Source organism: Aotus nancymaae, unplaced genomic scaffold (genome assembly GCF_030222135.1).
Source record: "Aotus nancymaae isolate 86718 unplaced genomic scaffold, 86718_ANA_hifiasm-v0.15.2.pri h1tg000016l, whole genome shotgun sequence".
In the NCBI taxonomy this organism is placed as follows: Eukaryota; Metazoa; Chordata; class Mammalia; order Primates; family Aotidae; genus Aotus; species Aotus nancymaae.
Genome location: NW_026988428.1, coordinates 72352739 through 72358348, shown reverse-complemented (window position 1 = coordinate 72358348; position 5610 = coordinate 72352739). Strand labels below are relative to the sequence as shown.

General features: G+C 49.2%; 1 pseudogene; it reads left to right on the top strand.

The window, feature by feature from the left end:
- The first annotated feature begins 3 nt into the window (after positions 1-3).
- On the top strand, positions 4-2515 carry LOC135275344 (putative POM121-like protein 1; annotated as a pseudogene).
- Positions 2516-5610: the final 3095 nt, after the last annotated feature.

Sequence of the window (5610 nt, the reverse complement as noted above, 5' to 3'; positions counted from 1 at the left end):
ATGATGCGTTTCCTGGCAACAGGAGAATGTTCTCTTAGCCTTCGGCCGAGTTGGCAGCAGACAAGAGGACGCTCAGAGCCCAGCTCTCGAGAGTTCAAGGGTCTGAAAATACCCCACTGCTCCCAGGAGCGGTTACCTGGACACTCTGTGCCCCTTATCCCTGTCCCGGTCCCGTCCCGGGGCCGAGGACCGGCCAGTAGGACTCAGGTGCCTTGAGCCTGCTGCCCGCATCCCTCAGTTCATTTTCCTTGTGGGACCTCTCCGTTGCTCCTGCCCCTGGACGGAGTGGCAAGCCATCCTACGAGTACCCAGACACACGGAATCAGCCTGGTGTCGAAAGAACTCCAAGGTTTTCTGTATCCTACAAGCCCTGTGTTCCGTTCCGGCGATCCTGCCTTCAATTTGAGGCACAGGTACCGCAGCAAGCCAGTGCTGTGTGCTCGCAATAGCAGAATGTCCTGCAGCTCAGCGAGTGCACTGAGCCTAAGGACTCTTAGTGAGGCACTGGAGCAGGTAGTCACCGTTTCGGGGCCCACAACACCCAGCTGTGCCCCACGTTCCTATCCAGAGAAGATCATGTCGAGGGCCCTCAAGGTGAGTGGGACAGGGATGCCTGTGCAGGACAAGGACCCCAGAGCCCAAGAGAAGCCTGATGATCAGAAAGGGGGCCCTGAGGGCACCAGGGATGCACGGTCTGCATTTAGGCCGCTGCGGGACAATGGAGGCCTCTCTCCCTTCGTGCCCAGGCCTGGGCCCCTGCACAGAGACCTCCGTACCCAGAGGTCAGAAATCCCATCTGATAAGAAATACCAGCCCTCCGGGATGAGCTGCTGTACCCAACGAAATGCCATCTCCAGCTCCTACAGCTCCACGGGAGGCTTCCCGTGGCTAAAGAGGAGGAAGGGGCCAGCCTCATCCCACTGCCAGCTGCCCCTCACTTCTTCAAAGACAGTGAGTGAGGTCAGCCCTCCGGCTGTCTCTCGGGGTCAGACCCAGTGTGAAAAGGCGGCAGATTCAGCACCTGGGGAGAAACCGGCCCCCAGGAGTGGCTCCCAGACATCTCAGGCCTCTAGGCCTCCTAGACGAAAGTTCCCTCTGCTGCCACGCAGGCAAGGGGAGCCTCTGATGCTGTCACCTCCCTTACAGCTGGGGTTCCGGGTCACTGCTGAAGACCTGGACCTGGAGAAAAAGGTGGCGTTGCTGTGCATTGACAGTGCACTGCGGGGTGAGGCCAAGGGCATCTTTGAGTGCAGAGCCTCACTGCTTTCCCACGCTTTGGCCTCACCTGCAACAGGGACGTCTTCTTTGCCTTCTGTCCCTAAAGCACCCAGCAGGGATGCACAGCAGGAGAGATGCAAGTCCCAAGACCGCCGGGACCCCGTGGCCCTCCTACCATCTGCTGCAGGGTCCCCCTCTAGACCTCCTGTGTCTGGGAGGAAGCGCAAGTCAGCAGGCCCCTTGGTCTCCTCCTCAGACCCCCTTCCTGCCACCTCTGCACACTCCCGGGACTCAGCCCAGGTCACCTCGCTGATTCCTGCCCGCTTCCCAGCTGCAAGCAGCACCTTGAAGCGGGCTCGTCCATCTTCAGATCTAGCTGCTTCAGCTGCAGCCCAGGCCTCATCTTCTGCTCCAAGACAGCCAGCCCAGGGCCCCAGCACAGCCTCAGGAAAGGACACCACCACCCTGGCCGGACAGAGGGTCAGTGGTCCCAGCCCAGGACTGAAACTTCCCGTTACCGCTGCAGCCACCACCCAGCCCAAACCTGTGGTCCTTCATGGGCAGCAGCAGGGAACCCGCGGCTTGAAGCGGGCTCGTTCATCTTCAGATCTAGCTGCTTCAGCTGCAGCCCAGGCCTCATCTTCTGCTCCAAGACAGCCAGCCCAGGGCCCCAGCACAGCCTCCGGAAAGGACACCACCACCCTGGCCGGACAGAGGGTCAGTGGTCCCAGCCCAGGACTGAAACTTCCCATTACCGCTGCAGCCACCACCCAGCCCAAACCTGTGGTCCTTCATGGGCAGCAGCAGGGAACCCGCGGCTTGAAGCGGGCTCGTTCATCTTCAGATCTAGCTGCTTCAGCTGCAGCCCAGGCCTCATCTTCTGCTCCAAGACAGCCAGCCCAGGGTCCCAGCACAGCCTCCGGAAAGGACACCACCACCCTGGCCGGACAGAGGGTCAGTGGTCCCAGCCCAGGACTGAAACTTCCCATTACCGCTGCAGCCACCACCCAGCCCAAACCTGTGGTCCTTCATGGGCAGCAGCAGGGAACCCGCGGCTTGAAGCGGGCTCGTTCATCTTCAGATCTAGCTGCTTCAGCTGCAGCCCAGGCCTCATCTTCTGCTCCAAGACAGCCAGCCCAGGGTCCCAGCACAGCCTCCGGAAAGGACACCACCACCCTGGCCGGACAGAGGGTCAGTGGTCCCAGCCCAGGACTGAAACTTCCCATTACCGCTGCAGCCACCACCCAGCCCAAACCTGTGGTCCTTCATGGGCAGCAGCAGGGAACCCGCGGCTTGAAGCGGGCTCGTTCATCTTCAGATCTAGCTGCTTCAGCTGCAGCCCAGGCCTCATCTTCTGCTCCAGGACAGCCAGCCCAGGGCCCCACAGCACACTCAGCTGCAGGGGTTTCCTTACCTACCACGTCCACCTCGAGCCCCCCCACCAAAAGAAAGTCGGCCTGGGCTGCAGGCCCGGCTGGGACCCTACCTCACCCAACTTCTACCTCTCCCCGTGATGCACATGCTGCCTTCTCACGCTGTGGCTTGGCCAAAGCTAGGCGGCTCCGCTAAACACTTGGAAGCAGGACCCTGGCCCCCTCGATGTTGGTGGTTTCTGTAACATAAATGGGGCTGCAGCAGCAAAGTGGCAAAGAGAAAGGCCCTGAGAACCACAAGGCAATGCAACGTGAGGGGGCCTGAAAATGAGGCCCCCCACCAAAGGCAGAGCACCCCCATGGTGACTAGGGGACCCAGCACCAGGAGCAACTCTGTTGGGTGGCGCTTTTGTCTTTACTTTCCATCATATCCCTGGGGGACCATTTTAAGAGACACCCCAAATTGCAAGGCGGAGACCCAGTGCCACTGCAAACAAGGCAGGCTTCAGGTGCAAGTCTGGGCCAGCCTCTGACCCTAGCAACCCCACTTCCCACGTGAGCATAGCAAGGAGGCCTTTAAGGTTATTTATTATTTAATCCTAAACCCATCTCTATAATGTTCGTTTATTGGTTTGAGACAGCAGTTGCTGAATCAGATGAAGAAAATAAGCTTTTATTTTTTGTTGAAAGTGCTTATCAGGAAACACTTAAAGAAACCCATTATAAAATGCAAACCTTGACTGAACCCTCAGCTGGGTAAATAAAAAAGTAGTTACACCTGTAAAAACAACCTTGGGGAAATTTGAATATGAAGTAGTTATCCCACTTTTGTGGAATTGTTGTTAATTTTTCTTAGGTGTGGTGATAGTACTGTGGTTTTGATGGAGAAGTCCTTGTTCTTAGGAGATGCATGCTAAAGTACTTGGAGGTAAAGTGTCACTATGTCTGAAACTTAATTCCAAATGATTCAGCAAACAGAAAATGCAGATATCCAACTCACAGCTTATATCCAAAGTGTATGCAGCAAAAATGGACAAATTTGAGGAAAGATACAGAAAATTCAATAATTAGAGTCAGAAACTTTATTGCACCAATTTCAATAATGGGTAGCACAATCAGACAGAAGATTAACAAGGGAATAAAAGACTTGAACAATATTATTTGTGTATTGTCGCATAGTTTGTGAAAACTCAACCTAACAGACATCTGTAGAACCCTTTATCAACAATACAATACACATCCTTCTCAAGCACATCTGGATTATTCTCTAGCACAAAACATGTACTAGGCCATAAAACAAGCCAAAACACATTTAAAACGATTAACATCCTTTGAATTATAGTCTCTGGCCATGATGGAATGAAATTAGAAATCAGAAATTAGAAAACAGAAGGAAATTTGGAAAATTCACAAATATGTAGAAATTAAACAACATACTCCTAAATCATGAGTGAGTCAAATCTCAAGGAAAACTAGAAAATACTTTGAGATGAATGAACACAAAAATGCAACATACTAAAATTTATGGAATGCAGCACAGAATGCTTAGAGGAGAATTTATAGCTGTAACATACCTGTATGAAAAAAGAAATAGAATCTCAAAACAATAACATAACCTTCTACTTATACCTAGAAAAAAATTCACAGTTAACAACATAGTCAATGACTAAACATTGAAATAATTCTCCTTAAGATCAGAAACAAGTCAAGGATGTCTGCTCTTGACACTTTTATTCAATATTGTACTGGAGGTTCTAGTTAGGGAAATTAAGCAAGAAAAAGGAATAAAAGGCATCCAAATTGGAAAGAAAGAAGTGAAAATGTCTCTATTCACAGTGACATAATCTTAAATATAGAAAATCCTAAGGTATCCTCTCCCACCACTGCCACACACATGTGCAAATTATTAAACTAGGAAATGAATTCAGCAAGGATGTAGATATAAGATCAATATATAAAAAAACTTTATTTCGATACCCTAGCAGCATCCAACAATAAAAAAAAGAAAATGACTTCATTTATAACGACACCAAGTAGAACACCTATTTAGGAAGAAATTTAACAAAGGTAGTATAAATGTTGTACATTGAAAAACTACAAAACATAATTGAAAGAAATCAAAGATCTAAATAAATGAAAAGACATCTTGTGCTCATGGATTGGAAGGCTTAGTATTGTTAAGATGGCAACATTCCACAGATACACAGTTTCAAAATAGTCTCTATAAAAATTCCAGCAGCCTTTTTTGCAGAAATTGGCAAGCTGATCTTCAAATTCATATGGAAATTTCAAGAGACCCAGAATAGCTAAAACAATCTTGAAGAGGGGGAATAAATTTGGAGGACTCATGCACACCAATTTCAAAACCTACTACCAGGCAACAGTAATCAAGATAGTATGTTACTAGTATAAGGATAGATGTATACACCAGAAGTGAGAATCTAGAAATAGACTCTTACATATTTGATCAATTGACAAGAGTGTCCAAATAATTCAATAGGGAAAGAATAACATTTTCAACAAATGGTGCTAGGACAACTGGATATTCACTTGCAGATGTGCGAAGTTGGACTCTTCACAACATATACAAAAATTAACCCCAAAAAATTGGCTTATGCAAAGTATTCACGACTAGGACATCAAAAGCACTAGGACATCAAAATAGACAAATGGGACTTAGTTGAACTAAAAAGCTTCTGCATAGCAAAATAAATAATTGGCCAGGCGTGATGGTCCAGTACTTTGGGAGGCTAAGGTGGGCAAACAACTTGAGGTCAGGAGTTCAAGACCAGCCTGAACAACATGGCAGAACTCTGTCTCTACTAAAAATGCAAAAATTAGCTGGGTGTGGTGGCAGAAGCCTGTAATTCCAGCTACTTGGGAGGCTGAGGCACGAGAATCACTTGAACCTGGGAGGTGAAGGTTGTAGTGAGCCTAGATCATGCCACTGCACTCCAGCCTAGGTGACAGAGAGCCTCTGTCTCCAAAAAAAAAATCCACAGAATGAACAGACAATCTG